General features: G+C 38.2%; 1 protein-coding gene across 2 annotated transcripts in view; it reads right to left on the bottom strand.

Annotated features, from left to right (window-relative positions):
• LOC103143857 (homeodomain-interacting protein kinase 2-like) overlaps positions 1-15937 on the bottom strand; it is a 77054-nt gene that overhangs the window by 21982 nt on the left and 39135 nt on the right. For both annotated transcript variants that reach the window (XM_007560593.1, XM_007560566.1), the window contains exon 2: positions 5234-5351. The gene's annotated coding sequence lies outside the window, so the exon portion shown is untranslated. The remainder of the gene's footprint in view (positions 1-5233; positions 5352-15937) is intronic.

Raw genomic sequence — 15937 nt, 5'->3', positions numbered from 1 at the left:
GGACTGTGATATTATTTATTTGTATATTATTTGCACCATAATCTGGCACGGACAGCCTTTATTTTGAGTACGTTTATTCCATAGGAGAAATATCCCCGTATTGTAGGAATTGTTTTTCAAACAGTTATTAGAACCCCCTATAAAGTCCTACAAAAAAGGTAAATCTATGCTTTATTTTTTAAGATAATCAGGTTTTTTAAATGTATATTTAGTAATCCATGCTGTCCTGTTTCCCTGGGGTGTTCACATGAAACAGCACAGAGAACTTCTTTTAGCTGCTCTTCAAAACGGGAACATGCCGGTCTTCATTTTGCCTTCAGTTGAAGTTTCCAGTGACCTTTCCTTGCTAATCAAAGACATTTAGTGTTTTTTTTCATCTGCTACTCAAGTAGACACATTTCAAGACGGTTAGAAACAACCTTGCTCTCTCAACCCCTTTTTATGGGTGTGAGACATGAATCTGACCTGGTGTGTTTTCGTTGAAAAACACATTTTCTCAGACTCGGCCGCAACAATAACGAATTCCCATTGATGTACATTGTGTTGCAGATAGAAGATGCCCAGACAAACAAACTCTATACTGAACAAAACAAACAAACAAACAAGAAAAACAGTTGTTCACAAAGTTTTTATAACTTGTTCCATCAAGTATGGATTGCTTTTGAATCGTTTGTTGCGTCTCTTTCAAAAGCCACCTTGTTCTTGCCTGGATGTTTTTTTTATCTTCCATTTTTCTTTTCCGTTTCCATCATCTAACAACATGTTTTCCCTCCTTGTCTCCGCGACAGAATGCATCCGTCTCAATTATGCTCGCGTTCTGGTCAGGAGGGAACTAACATCATCTACATTCCCACTGGAAATTATCCTGGGATCACGAAAAGGTCAGTACAGAAGCCCAGAAGAGGTTTATCGATGGGCTGTTTTTAGGTTACTGGGGATGTGACGAGAGTCCGACTCCCACAGTGATAAGGTGGGAGACGTATGGAAGAGGAAGATAATGCAGCAAACTAACTGCTTCTGAGATCCTCCGTTGGATCCCGTTCTCAGAAATCACTTCTATGCAAAACGCAGCCATGTCTTTTCAGATGCAGGGTTTCTGCATCTCATTTTTTCCGAATACAAGTCCAACTTGTTATTCACAGTTTTCTTTTTTTTTTTTTTTTTTTCCATAGAGCATATCTGATTAGTCAGATAAAAATAAACGAATAAAAAAACAACGCAGCTTGGGAAGCTAAAATACGGAGTGTTTGAACAGTTTCTCTTCGACGGAATAACAAAGAAACACTGTGTTTCAACTTCCGCCTGAAACCCTCAAAATGTCTGCCAGTCTCTCAGAAACCAGCAGGTATGCGCAATTTGGGTGTGTGCGCACTCTCCTGAATCTTGGAGAATTCCAATGCATGTTGATCGCTATCCACAAGATGCTTGATTATATGGACACAGACCCGGTGTGGCAATTTTACAAGAATTGATATACACTGCTTGAAGCAGCATGACAGTGGATGTGACAGAGAAAGTCAAGAGTGTCACAATAAGTTCTATTAGCTGTAGTAAATGCTTAACAATATCTGAGATAAGTATGTCAGATGCATCACTGTGTGTAATGAAGCTATTAAACCATATTTTGCTTTTTGAATCGAGATTAACTTGTACACATGCAGAGATAGAGATAAAAACAAAGATGTACTCCAACAGGGAGTTGCCACTAATTACGGCATAAGCAGGAGCCTAATTTAATTGGTTTGAAAGGGCAAACAGGGGCAGGTATTGGAAATGTGGCTGCGTGACCAATTAAAGGTGATCAAACAGAAGGGAATGAGGTGTACCCCACTGTGAAGCATGCAGGGTTAGAGGCCAATTTGTTTTTGCCAAGACATAAATAACCTAATCTGACAGTGTTTCCAGGAGCAACATCCAGGTCGTCAAGGGGAACGGCCCTCTGACAACAAAAACAGAGATTACGCTGGTTTTACTCGCCCATCCCTGCCCTGTTCCACAAACTTTCTTCATGTTTTTGATGAAACCAAATTGACAATTCTATTGTCCATCTTTGGAAAATTAAACATAAGATATGTAAGTTGTTGACCAGAAAATAGGGACAATATGTCTGCCCCTTATGGATGTCCACAATATCTGTGTTGTTTTTAAAACATATTGTTTGTCAAATGACAATAAGTTCCATTAGACTGAAAGTTTTGTTTGGTGAATTTACAGCATCCTCCACACCTAAAGCTGTGGTATACAATGAAAAAACAAAACCAAAACAACGTTTATACTTTTTTTTTTAAATTAACGTTATGCCCTGACATTATAATATATAATGTTGTTTTTGAGCTGGAGTGGTGCAATTCTTCAGATAGCAATAATAACTCATGGAGGAAGTGGTGGAAATAGATCTTTTCACAGATTACCTGTCTCATGTTACATTATCATGACATGGTGACAGTTTTAACCCTCCTGTTGTCCTCGGGTCATTCTGACCCGAGGACAACTGGAGGGTTAATAGATATGGAAACAAACATATTTTTGTAAAAGTTACATCCTGCAGCTATGATGACATCCCTGGTGAAATACTAAACTATCCAACTGAATTCGTCTTTTGCTACAGTAACATAATCATAAACTGGAATGTTTTGAAAATGATATCAAAAAGTTTTTTTCTTAATTGAGGAAAAGAAAGGGGAGGGGCTACTTTGAGCAATGGCAGGGCTTTTTCTGCAGTCAGCAAATGAAGTCAAGTCCAGTTTATTTGAATAGCCACATGTCAACAACAAAGCAGTTCAAAGTGCTTCACATTAGCACGATTACCAATTATGTAACAAGCAACAAACGATACATTTTCTCAAATGCAATCATCGTTGGCTTGAAAATATTGGCAACCCTTATTGTAAACTTTATACAAATGGGCTCAACAAACGACAGTGAAAGGTGAAACCATAGCGACGAAGTTGAACATTTTTTCATCTCGTTAGTGTCACCTTGAAATGTTCTCACGGCTAATTATTCCTCACTGGAATTTATTTATTAAACTTTATAAAGTTTAATAAATAAACTTTTTAAAGGTTATTTAAAGTTTAATAAATAAACCTTTTTTAACACTAATATTATTATTACTTTTTAAGGACACATTATCCTATCTTTTCATTAGTGATTAGATCAGGGGTGCCCAAACTTTTTGAGAACAAGATCTACTTTTTCTCTCACCAGCTGCCTGAGATCTACCTCAGGACACAAAGACATAAAAATTGCAAATTAAACTCTATTGACTTATTTTATATGCGAATATGCATCAGTTGTAGCAGAAATAATAAAGTGACAGAAAACCTAACGCAGTTTCTTCCTCAGTGAGATTCTGACACTGGGAGCAGGTTACTGGTTTCTCAATCAGAAGCTGGTTGCAAACCAGCAGGTGTCAGTCAGTCATGGTGGATCTGAACTTTGGTTTGATGACTGAAATATGAGAAACTAACCAAAGAGCCCAGAAAAGCTAAAGGCAAATCTTCAGAAGTTGGGATATAATTAATTTAATTTCACATAATTATCACGGTAGAATTAGTTAAAACTTAATGAAATATATTTGTCCTATTTGATGTTTGTTGTGACGTATACTCACATACGAACGAGGTAATTAGTCCAAGTTTGTCGTTTATTGAATGTTCAGAAACTGCAGCGGGTGTGATGAGCCACAGCAAAGATAAACAAAGGTAAAACAACCCGAACAGGTGATCAACTCTAAACCACTCCTACCTTTTTACTTTCTGTCTCTTTGTCGTTTAGCACACCCGTTGCCGTGGCAACCGCCTGCGCCACGCAAACCGAGCAGAGATTATGTTAAAAACACAACATTCAGTCCGTTACGATATCACGTTTCCAGGATTGATATTTATTCCTCGATTATTAATAAGATTCTCATGAACACAGCGGTGGTTGAGTAGCTCATTTAAACTCCTGCTCTGCTCTCAGTCGGTCTTTGAGTCGCCTTTTTTTTCCTTCTTTTTTTTTGTTAATGGGACCGAAACGCACTGGATTGCGCAACACCTTGTTCAAACAATAATTACTGAGATTATTAATTTTAACACATCTCGTTGATTTTTTTTTTTTTTTTTTTAGAATTATTCTTTTTTAATGAAGCTACAAATGTTTAGGATCTTAGTGAATATTTTTGATAAGCCCGTCAGAAGAGGAAGTGCTGCTCTCAGCGTCCTGGCGGCGTTCAGAGTGTCATCTGCCCAGATCGACTCAAAACCGTCGATCGCGATCGACGTATTGGGCACCCCTGGATTAGATGCTCGAGACGCAGATTTCGCTTTTCATTCATAAGTGCAACAATAGCTTAAATTTTGTTTTAGCATTACAATCAAATGAAGCTGATGGAGACTTTGAAAGCAGCACAGGGGCTCAGGGATTCAGATTCTCTGAGGATCTTTGGTTGTTTTAGTCTAATCAACGGTCTTGGATTGCCTCGTGTTATAATTAAGTCACTTGTGAGGTTATTTATCAGAAGCAGATGCATCTTGAGCAGCTGATTGGAGATTTAAGGGTATTTTGAGTTCAATCAGGGGCAGCTCCACTGAAAGAGACAGAATGTTGCACGTCTCGCTAAAAGCCTATTCAAATACAAGGTCTCCTTTTCAAACACCTAAAACATAAAAGATAAATGGAAGGCAGTTTTGTGTTTGCCTGAAAACAAACAGAATATATAAAAGAAAGCAGAACTTGTGGATTTCAGACCTAACCTCTAGTTCCACCTTGATCAAATAAAATATACTTTGCTTCAAATTTTATTATTTTATGCCAGCAAATTTCACTCCAAGATTGTTTTGGTGTAGTCAAAGTCAAGTTAAAAACCACAAATGGAAAAAAGGAGAGACATAAAAAAGGAAATAACAGAGATGAATGGCTTCCAGCACAAATGTTAGTATTGTTTTTGTAATAGGCACAGGGAACCATGACTGGAAAAAACATTTATTACCTTTGCTTTTTTTTTTATTTTGTCGTGTTGCAACAACAGAACCATTTTATAACATTTGGATTTTATTTAACAGCAACTCAAATTTTAGTACGAGGAATTTAAATGTTTAATTTTTGGCAAAGATTCTCAACTGTCACCGCAACCGTGAACTAAAATCTAACCAAGGAATATTTCTTCCTCTTCTTTCAGTAATGGCTTTTCTCTTGCAACTCTTTCATAAAAGGTCACAATTCTTTATTTCATGATTAATTTTTGCCTTACCATAAGATTCTGATTTAAATTGCAAGGGGTTTTTTGCAGCTCTTCCAGGCTTCTTGGGCTTCATGGTTCCCGTTAACCTTGCCGGTCCTGTCTGTCGTGGCATGCAGCCTGCTGGCCCCTGAATGAAAAGAGACGAGTGATGAATGATTAAAACGGCGTTACTACCGTCAACACTTGGTGCGTGGATCCATTTTTCAACAATATTACACACACAGACAGATGAGGAGTACAAAAAAAATGTTCTGTGGTCATTGGAAGCTGATGATTTTTACAGAAAACTTGTAACACAGAGTGTGATTTTTTTTTTCTCAAAAAGTTCACAAAAAAACTTTGCTCCGTAAAACTAAAAAATAGACATCCAGAGCTTGCCCGTTTCATATTGGGTTGATAAAGGTCTTTTTTAATACAAAGTTATTTGGCTGTATTGAAATTAGCGTATTTTGCAGATCTGGAATGTCATTCAAGCCACGTGATCAACAGCCGGATGTTACTACTGCCGGAAATGACGAAGAGGACGACAGGAAGTGATAGGAGGATCATGGTGCACCATGTTTTTTAATGATTTATTGTGTGAACAAACTTATTCATGTGTGATTTTAATCGCATTTCTTATTTGATGGAAACACTGCAATGGTGAAATTATGTTTTTTCAACATTGGCAAAATGTCGACAAATTTTTGTGCACATTTCTAATGGAAACAAAGCTACTTTTAACCAACGAAATAAACCAAAGGGGCTCCATATTTCTATCGATATTAGTCAAATCAGCTTCCTCATATTCTTTCTGCTTTAGGTTTTAGTCTCATCAATAGCATAACAATGAGGAAATACAAGGATGTTAACTTAGGAAGCATAAAAATCAACATTCTTTGGCCTTTCAAAATACTTTTAACATGGAAACAACAGAAAAATAACACAAGATGACACAGCTGGCACACGATCTACACGTGTTCATATGGTTGCAGTAGTCATAGTAACATCTAAATGTTTATTGGACACTTTACATCTTAAATGATCAATTAAACTGCAGCCACATTTCCAGTACCGGCCCCTGTTTGCTCTTATCAAAGCAACAAGGTCCTGCCAAGTTTAGGGCAGGTTTGGCATAAACCAGTCAGTTCAAACGGGGGACTTCTGTGGTTTGACGTCAAAGACACACCTACATGATTACACAAAAAAAGCTAAGTCAAATAAAAAAATAATAATAATTAAAAAAAAAAAACACTTAGAGAAGGCATTAGGAGATATTTGTCCCTGTGACAGAGTTCAAAATCTTTTGTAGTTGACATCTCCTCAAGGAACTTTTTGACATTGAGGAGAATTGATTTGTCAGGGTAAATCTCATTATTTCTTTAATGTGGCGTGTTTTAGAAAGTAAATAAAGCACAGTCTCGCTCTCTTTCTCTGTCCACCAGCTCAGGTTCATTCAGGCAATATGCCGTCGATTTCCTCGGTTTTTGAGGTTAGAAATATCAGGTGGATTCTTCACCTAAATGACGTCACGAGCTAAGTTTCAATCGACCATATAAACGCGCAATTTTACTTTTTGAAAATAATGGAAATGATCCAATTTTGAGAAAAAAAACTCATTTTTGATACAAAGTTTTGATGAATACCTAGGATGAGGTGTTTTTTTTTTTTGTTTTTTTTTAGCTGTGTCAAAGTTAATTTATTTTGCAAAACTGCAACGGAAAGGCTTTCTCGCATCATGCAAGTCACATGATAAACAACCACATGTTGCTACTGCCGGAAACCACGAAGAAGACGACAGCAGGAAGTAGTTGGAGGATCATCATGCGGCATGTTTTTTAGTGCCTTATAGTGTGAACAAATATGTAATTGTGTTTTTTTATGTTATGGAGACACCGCAACTGTGAAATTGTGTGTTTGTTTTTTTTTTTTTGAGTATTGACAAAGAAACCTTCTTTAGAAACATTCACAACCCCTCAGGTCTGGCAGCAGTTCTTGACTTAACCATTTTCTGCTGGAGGATTCAGTTCAATTCTAATCAATCTAATATGTAAGCAGGATTTGTCACCAAACACCACTGTTAGGTTTTTAAACTCATGCTTTAAAATGAACAGCCACTACTCTGAAGTTCCTTATAGTCCATTTTCAAACATATTCCCAGAAGTGTCCGCTCAGGCACAGCTACATGAAATCCAGCTCACAGGCACGCCTGCTGCAGCTACATTCATTTGTGAAAGAAAGGGAATCTCTCTCAGGAGCTCAGTGAATTGCACTCGTGACATTTTCTCACTACTAAATATTCAACAGTCGGCTGTCGGCGGCATTGTGACAAGAATAAGTTATTGGGGGATTTGGAGAGGAATTTACGGAGTTTGTGCAAGTTTTAGAGGTGTTAATACCTCCAGACCTCCACACTTCATCTGGACTTCAGGGATCAGGTCTGGAGCTGTGAAGTTATCTCTGGAATGACAGGTGTGGGTTTAGCAGTTTCAAGGAGATTGTGGCCTGACTGCACTGTAAAAACAGAAACGTTTGGTGCGGATGGTATTATAGTGTGAAACTGATTTTCATAACCTGGGCCAAAGCAGAAATCATAAAGAAATGGCTCACCAAGTTCAGAATGGAAGAATTCAACTAGCCTAAACAGAGTCCTTATTGAACACATTTAAGATGAGTTAGATCAGCTAAATAATACTATCAATAAAAAAAATCTGTAATGGCATAGAATCGATAAGGACGTGATACTTTCAATACTTTTGCCATTTTTCTTCCACATGTCCAGCAAATTATGAAAACTTGTTCAATCCAGAGCAAATACTGAAATACCAAATATCAAGAACTTACATTTTCAATTTGAGAGCATGATTTCAATGTTCATGTTCAGAATATCTCCTTTCTTTCAAATATAACCTGTTTATATCCCCCATAACTGTAGCTTTATCTATCTATTCAGGCGACTGAATGAAAATCTTACTCAATATAAGTATATTTATTTTAACATTTATATATCTAACCTGATATATGAATGCAGCTGAATGTTAACTATTGAAGGAATAATAGTAGTCCTACTTAAGTTAAAGACTCAGGAATTATTTTTATTTCTATACAGCTACGGCTACATTGTTTTCTACTGAAGTTGGGTAATAAAAAGCACATGCCATAAATATTATAATCAACTAACTGAAGATGAATCACAAAACTACTAAATCACAATTTTTATTTAAATTATTGGTATCGTCCCGATACCAAGACTTAAATTTATATATGTGATAGTGGACAAGCAAACAGTGCATATTTGCTATCAAATCCTGAATTTACAGTATAAGCAAAACCTTTTGCATAAAATAACTTTATTTTTAAATAAAGAATAAAATGTATCGTTTTTCAGAAAAGCAGCAAGATTTTCGTCAAGAGGCGCTTTTTTTTTGTCTGCTGAACACATTTTCTCAGTTTTTTATTTCAGTTTCCTGTTTTCCATCCTTTATTTCTCAGTGCTTTTATTTGCCGTCTCGCAGTGACAGACACGCTGTGCATCCATGTGAGGTGCAGGACATCTTCTCCAGCCCCTCCAGGTGTGAAACGTCCGTCAAGGCTCTCCGTCACACGCTGCTTTTTGAGAGCAAGTCGATGTGTAAAATGTGAGAATGATCGGGGAGAGGAAAGAACTGCATCCAGAATGAGAAGAACCATACCGGTCCGTCTGAATAGACAGAGTCTAAGGAGCTTTACGGACCCCGGCTGCGATTTAAAGGTGCTACAGTGTGCAATTGTGTTACACGATCAATAGTGAGTAGGCATCATATAATTCTTTAATAAACTTCAAAGCGAGGTCTCTCACCACAAAGCTCAAGCAGATATTTACTTTCCTCCTGGAGGTGAAAGAGTGAGGAGATGGATCAAAGTCCCCGTCATGTTCCAGGAACCATGCTGGGAACCACACACACTGCAACATGAACCTCTCCATAAAAAAGGCCACCAGCAGCGGCACTGAGGGGGAAATGATGGGGGTCATAATCCACAAATTTCTAGACTTAATAAGGCAAATTCAGCTCAAAGTTTTTGAATTGTTAATGAAAACCACGTTTGTTTTTTTGTTTGTTTGTTTTTCTTTGGTGGGAAACAGGCACTGCTGCGAACAAGTCAAAGAAAAAAAGAATTCCCTCCTTTATTTAGATTTATGTTGGAGATTTGACTTTCACGTCAACTCCAAAAAGCTACAGAAGAGGATCAGGGCCACTGGGGGAAAAAATAAAAAATAAAATCAGACTTTAATCTCAAAATTTCTGAGATTTTTTTTTCCCAGTGGTCCTAATCCTATTCCGTAAAAAGCAGTGAAGGACTTTGGTTTGAAAAAATGTATTTTTCTTTAAACTTGGATTTCCTTTCCATGTTATGCGTTTGGCACAATTAATAATTTAAAGAAGTTTTTATCAAACAGCAATATTGGTCTAGAACCAGTATAAAACTTACCCAGTGGTGAATTTTTGTAGAACTACGACTGCATTTAAATCATGGCAGATTAAAAATAAAAAACAAAAAAAACTTATTTTCCATGTTAAAACCTTAGAAGTGACAGACGAGCTTGTCTTCGTCGCCAGGCTTTGTGATGTGGGGACTGAACTGTGAGCTTTTTACCCACAGCACACCTGAAATCCAGATTTTAGGTGAAACCATCACCTTCCTATTTGCTGCAGCATGAAGCAGCATAAATGAGCCTCCTATGTGCAGAGACTAGAGAGAAGTGGGAAAGAGGTTGATATATATACATACACACAAACTGTTCACTTCTCATTCTTTGTCCTGGAGGCAAGAAGAGAGAATGACTTTTGGGTTCCTGCCTCAGTTTACAGAGCCAATCTGATACACAGCTCAGCAGAAAATGGACAATAAAAAGGGGATTTTGAAATGCCAGAAGGCAAAATGAGACTGTAGTAAAACTATTTAAGTTTAAATAAGTTGAGCTGGTCATCAACTGGGAAGTTTTACATTCACCTTAGGTTTTCCTGTGTTTACAGCAGATCACGGCGGTTCTTTCCACTTTCAGATCCTTCAGTATGGGCGTAAAATGTTGCCACATTTTACTGTCTTATTGTCCTACATGTTCATTCATTGAACATGTCTCTGGTTAACTTCACTAGAGAAATTACCATCCATATCACACTCAGAATACGGTGCTTGTCGTCGTTTGTGTCTTTTCCCGTTCACTTTAAGTCACCTCACGTTCCTTTTCGCACGTTGCCTCGGCGACTCCGATTAAATTTAGACTCGCTGCCTTGACTTACAGCACGCTGCTGGAACGCTGCTCCCAGTAGAGTGGAAATAAACACACTAAATATAAAATAGAACAGTGTGATTGTGTTTACATAACTCTTTGTCGTCTGAAGAAATCGGGAACTCATCAGATCTACAGCTTGGTTCAATCCGCGTGATGAGCGACCTGACGGTGAGAACAGCGTCCAAGTGAACGTTGGATTTTCAGAACTACTTCCAATTTCTCAAGAATCTAATAAATTGTTTGGGTTGTTCATAAACAAGAAAGTAAATCCATAATTGTAAGCTATCAAATGTTTTGTGGTCTCTTAACGTTAATGTTAAAAAGTAGTGGCAAAAGAAAAATCACTTCATACAATGTGTGTAAATATCTGTTTCAAGAAGATGTCATGTTAAAAGTGGATTTTTTTTTTTTTTTACATTAAAAACATGTTAAGGGTCTGTAAACTTTTGAGATACAATTATACAGAGTCTAATTTAAAAAATGGTTCCTGTGAAATTTTGTTGAGGCTCAGCTTGAAAGGGACTCATGCTGATTCAAACCTGTAATCAGTGTTGAAATGGCAAAACCAAATATTTTGGTTTGGGAGAAATGTAACAAATAACGTCTGTTCTCTACTCTCTGATTCAAGATGTTCTTGATTAGTTTCAGTCTAAGGACTTGGGATGAAGAAACAAAGTCTGTTTACTTGCATTATTACTATAACATAGTGATGAGAGCTGCTCCAACCACCATGCCCAAACCCTGCACTTTGATGCAATACTCAGGTTCATGATGACTAATCTCCCTCTAACTAAAAGGACCCTTCAGTCACTGATGAAGGCTAACCTCCATCTTGGCCATGTGGAAACAGGACAACATCCAAACTTAAATTAAGCATGCAGAATCCCTGATGCTGACCTACAAGAGGCACAAACCTCACATTTTCAGAGCAGAATATGTTTTCCCAGCACACAAACACATTAAAAAAGGACCACACTCATGCCCACACAAGCTAACGTCTAATTAGCATTCTATCAGCATTTGCTATCTGAATATGCCGTGTGCATTAACAGCTTTGCTAGTTTTAGCCGTCCATGTTTTCTACAAGGAGGGGGGAGGAGGGGAGAAAGGACAAACAGAACAAAAGCAACACAATTGAGATAGAGAGACACGCGTATGACAGTCACCTCTAAATTTCCATTTCAACTCTGACACCTGTACGTCTCTGCCAGAAGAAAGGCGCGGGGCCTCGGTGTCAGAAGTGCCCTTATAAAAGAAAGGAGTCTCACACCTGAACACAGAGAGGTACTCATAATACAGCTGACCGAACTCCCGGCAGGTACAAGGATGTGAGCGTCAAAGCCTTCGTCATTTCTCACGTAGATGTGTTTGTGTGTGCGACACCTCTAAAGCTGCTATATTTATGTTTTGTTCAAAGATTATGAAAGACTTTGCAGCATAAAACCTTGAAAACACTTTGTTTTCTGGGCAATGTCAGCAAGTTTGGACTGTAGAAGTCACTTGTTTGATGCTATGTTTGATGCTACCTGTGTACTTTTGCTTTTAACTTTTATGAGCTAGTCAAGATATGGACATGATAGCATGAAGTAGGAACTTTATTATGCTGTCTACTACTGTCAATATCAAACATGGTTCTCAGCAGTGCCAAATGTTGTAGTGAAAACTACTCAACACAGCAATAAGCTAACAAGCTAATGCTAAAAATCCAAACAATTTCAGAAGTGCTTCTCTACTGAGGTCCCTTCGCAGCTAGCTCTATGTAGCTAGCTGTGTGTAGCAGCTAACACTAGCTTCTACAAAACCAGAGACATTAAATTAAAAAAAATTAAGCTTAATCTGAATTGCATATATTTCTGTCTTCTTTGGTAACAGGGCTACGGCTAACAATTTTTTTAGCATCTCTGCTAATATAATTTAAGCTAGTATATTCTTTAGCCACCATTCAGTATTGGGCTTCTGCAAAAGACATTGTAGACAGGAAGTGCATTTAATGTTCTTTTTTGTTTGTTTCAGGGGATTTGTCAAATTTCGGTTAAATTTAATTTAATTCAGAAACACTGTTTATCCCTTATCAAGCCTCATTTTCAACTCCTCTGGGTTTTGGGGTCATAGGTATTATGTAAGCTTTTCTGCTAATTAGCTGCTCCCAGTAGTAAAATTAACCCGTTGTTGACATAGCTATGCATCATAGTCCAAAAAATAAAAAAGTAACAGCAAAAATCCTTCCATCTGCACACCATCCAAAACCAGAGGAAACAATTGTCCAAAAACATGCAACACCTCAACCCGAAAAGGCAAAACAAACTAGATTAGCTTAGTTAAGTCATGCTAGCTTCTTTGGTTGCTAGCATGGAGTCAGCTTCTTAACAAATATGGCTCTTGGCTTTCCAACTAAATATTTAAAACAGTCTCACCTTTATGCGAGTGTTGGGCTGGGTCGAACTCATCTGTCTTGTAACCAAGGAAGAATTGGAGCTGGCTTCTTCTAGCCAATGGTAAATGTGTGTCGCTCCATACAGCTGGGAAAACTCCGGTACTTTCTCTGACATCTTATAGAAATTCAAACTATAGAAATGATGGGGAAATATGTCGTTTTGAAGCCATAACATCTACAAAAACTTGGTTTACCCTCATCCAGGTATATTTATAATTAGCAAGGAATAAGCTTGCAGAGAAATTCTTGACCTTTTGATATGTTTCTTGTTGGCTGTTTCAAATTTATGTTGCATTTCCAGGAATCAGACTGTTTGCTAGATTGTTCTATCATCCACCTACTTAGATTTTTTATTGCCCCCTGTCCGTGTTTAAGGGCAAGCCCACCATGGAGTTGACCTTCAACCTCTCTTGTCTGACTCTTTACTTTGGTTCCAGCTCCACCTCGGGGAGGCTTTTGGCAAACCTCGGTTTCTTCCCGTTTCTACAACTCTTCAACCTCCTAGATTCCACCTCTAGCCAGCCTCTTGAATAATTTACCGCAAGACTGTAACAAACCAAGCTATCTCTGAGTGAGTTTCCTCCTTTGGGTCCTACACTACTTCTTGTCTCGTACAGTGGATCAGCCGTGGCAGAATATTTTGGAGAAAAGTCAGCCTGTTTCTTCTACTATTGACTATCACGGGGGAATTAAACTTTAGTTTCGGAACAGCACATCTCTGCTGCAGCTTCGTAAAAAAAGTTTCCAAAACTCACCTGTTTGACGATGTAAAATTACTGACAAAGAGGGACAAAATCAATGGGGTCAAATGCAGCTTAGGAAATATAACGGCAACAAGTAGAGGTAGAAGATAAGCTGTGTTACTTTTCTGTATGTTTTTGTATGAAAATTTATAAATTTCAACTATCTCGTCATAAATCTGTTGGAAGGGTAAATTGTCTATGTTCTCAACTAATATGAAAAGAGATTCATACATCAAAAAAATTTTTTTTGACAATTATAGTATTGAAACGTCAATTGAAAATTGAATATGTTGATGTTAATCACCAGCAGAATTAAAGATTAACCTGTTAGTATTCACACCTGTGTGACTAGCCAACTAGAAGCAAATCATCCCTAGTTAACCAAACTCGTAACAAAACGATTTTGTCTCCACCACAGGCATGTGGAGGAAACTAAAATTTGCTGGAACTTGGAAATTGCTATAGACTATAATATCTTTCTGGCAGGAAGCAGCTGAATTCTCATGGCTACCCACATTCTCTAACAAGACAAAGAAAGAAAACCCACTGCTCTCCGGTTTAAAGATTACAATTGATCTTGAATTAATTATGGACCATTTCCAAAGCTTACTGAAATCTAAACAGGCAGATGAACATCATTCACTTCCAGAAATAATTTGATGTGCTATCACAGGCTTTCGTTTTCATCGCAACACTAAATAAATATTGCACCTTTTGAAGGCCTCCAGGCCCCTAAATGTTGAAAAAAGTCATTTCTGAGTTCAAACCGACACAAAAACTGATAATATACAAATAATAAATCTGTCACAAATTAACCAGATAAAATAAAAAAAAAATGAAAGAGAAACTAGGTGACTAACAAAGAGGACACATCCCACATACAAAGAGATGCAAAGTGACCTCAGTCGCAAAATTACTACAAAGACATGCAAAAATGTTGGACGAGAGATGAAAAGAAAATCTGCCCCAAAAACAACAAATAGCCACAAAAATGACTACATCAGGATGTCTGTCCATCAGTCTGCTCTCTTCAAGTAAGAGTCCGTCCTGTCAAAACCTGAAAACACTGAAAACATTTATGAGGGCCAAAAAAACTGTCCACGAAACACACCTACCATGAATCATTGAGAGCTGCCCTGTTGTTTCGCAATGTCCGTTTTTGTTTTTGCTTTAAACGCTGCTGTCGCAGCGGACCGAAGGAAACCCAGCAGAAGAACCTTCAAAACCGCCCTCTAATGTATTTGACTTTGAGGGTCCAACCCACTTCTGCTTGTCCAAGTCAGACGATCCGGTTGACGCGCAACACCTTGGCACTCGCCCTCGGCGATGGTTGAATCACACGAGGAACGCGATATTATGTGCCAGAGTGGCGCGCTGTCACCAAGAGTCAAGGCTGTTAAAAGCAGATAAATCATGTCATAAGGAATGCCTACTTCTCTCTCCCCCCCGCTGTAGAGTTCTGCCTGCCAACGTGGTGTCAAGGTTCCGCCTTTTGGGTGCTCCGCCGATTCAATCAGTCACTCCGAAAGTGTGTTTGTGTGCTTAGCATGCCGGGAGTCATGTGGAGCTGGCCAAGGAGTAGGCGCAATGATAGTTTGTGAGCTGGACGACGGGCAAAAGCTGCTGGGGTGCAAAGAGACAGAGCTGAAAATGGGTTTTGACACCTCTATTTTTGTACTTATTTAGTTGCTTTTCCCAGTAGCACCTTGTCCAAACAAAAACAATGTGGTTAAAAAAAAGGAAAAGCTGAAGTCTTCTATCAGTGTCTGTCATTGAAATGTTTAAAGCAGTAGTTCTTAAACTTTTAACTCAAGAACCACCAAGTCTTGGCCTGGTAGCGGCTAAATTAAAGTTTGTAAAAGAGTGGCTAAATAGATTTGGTTCTACACTAGAAACTAAAAGTGTGCAAAAAAATTCAAATCGACAAGATACGAAGTCAAAATAATAACACCGACAGCTATACTATCATGCCCTGCGACAGACTGGCGACCTGTCCAGGGTGTACCCCGCCTCTCGCCCGGAACGTTAGCTGGAGATAGGCACCAGCACCCCTCCCGACCCCACTGAGGGACAAGGGTGTTCAGAAAATGGATGGATGGATGGAGCTATACTATCACTTTAATAATCTGTATGTTGTATTTTCTTTTTAGCAGCAGTAGGAATAATTGTTACCTTGCCTTGGTAACCCATCATATTTTTACTCAAGGTTCATCATACTGCGAGGGTTTAAACCAAGCCATACCAATGCAGAAAATAGTGATGCTTCCATGCAGACCGGTTTT

Source organism: Poecilia formosa, unplaced genomic scaffold (assembly GCF_000485575.1).
Source record: "Poecilia formosa unplaced genomic scaffold, Poecilia_formosa-5.1.2 Scaffold4, whole genome shotgun sequence".
In the NCBI taxonomy this organism is placed as follows: domain Eukaryota; kingdom Metazoa; phylum Chordata; class Actinopteri; order Cyprinodontiformes; family Poeciliidae; genus Poecilia; species Poecilia formosa.
This window is presented reverse-complemented; position numbering and strand designations above follow the sequence as displayed.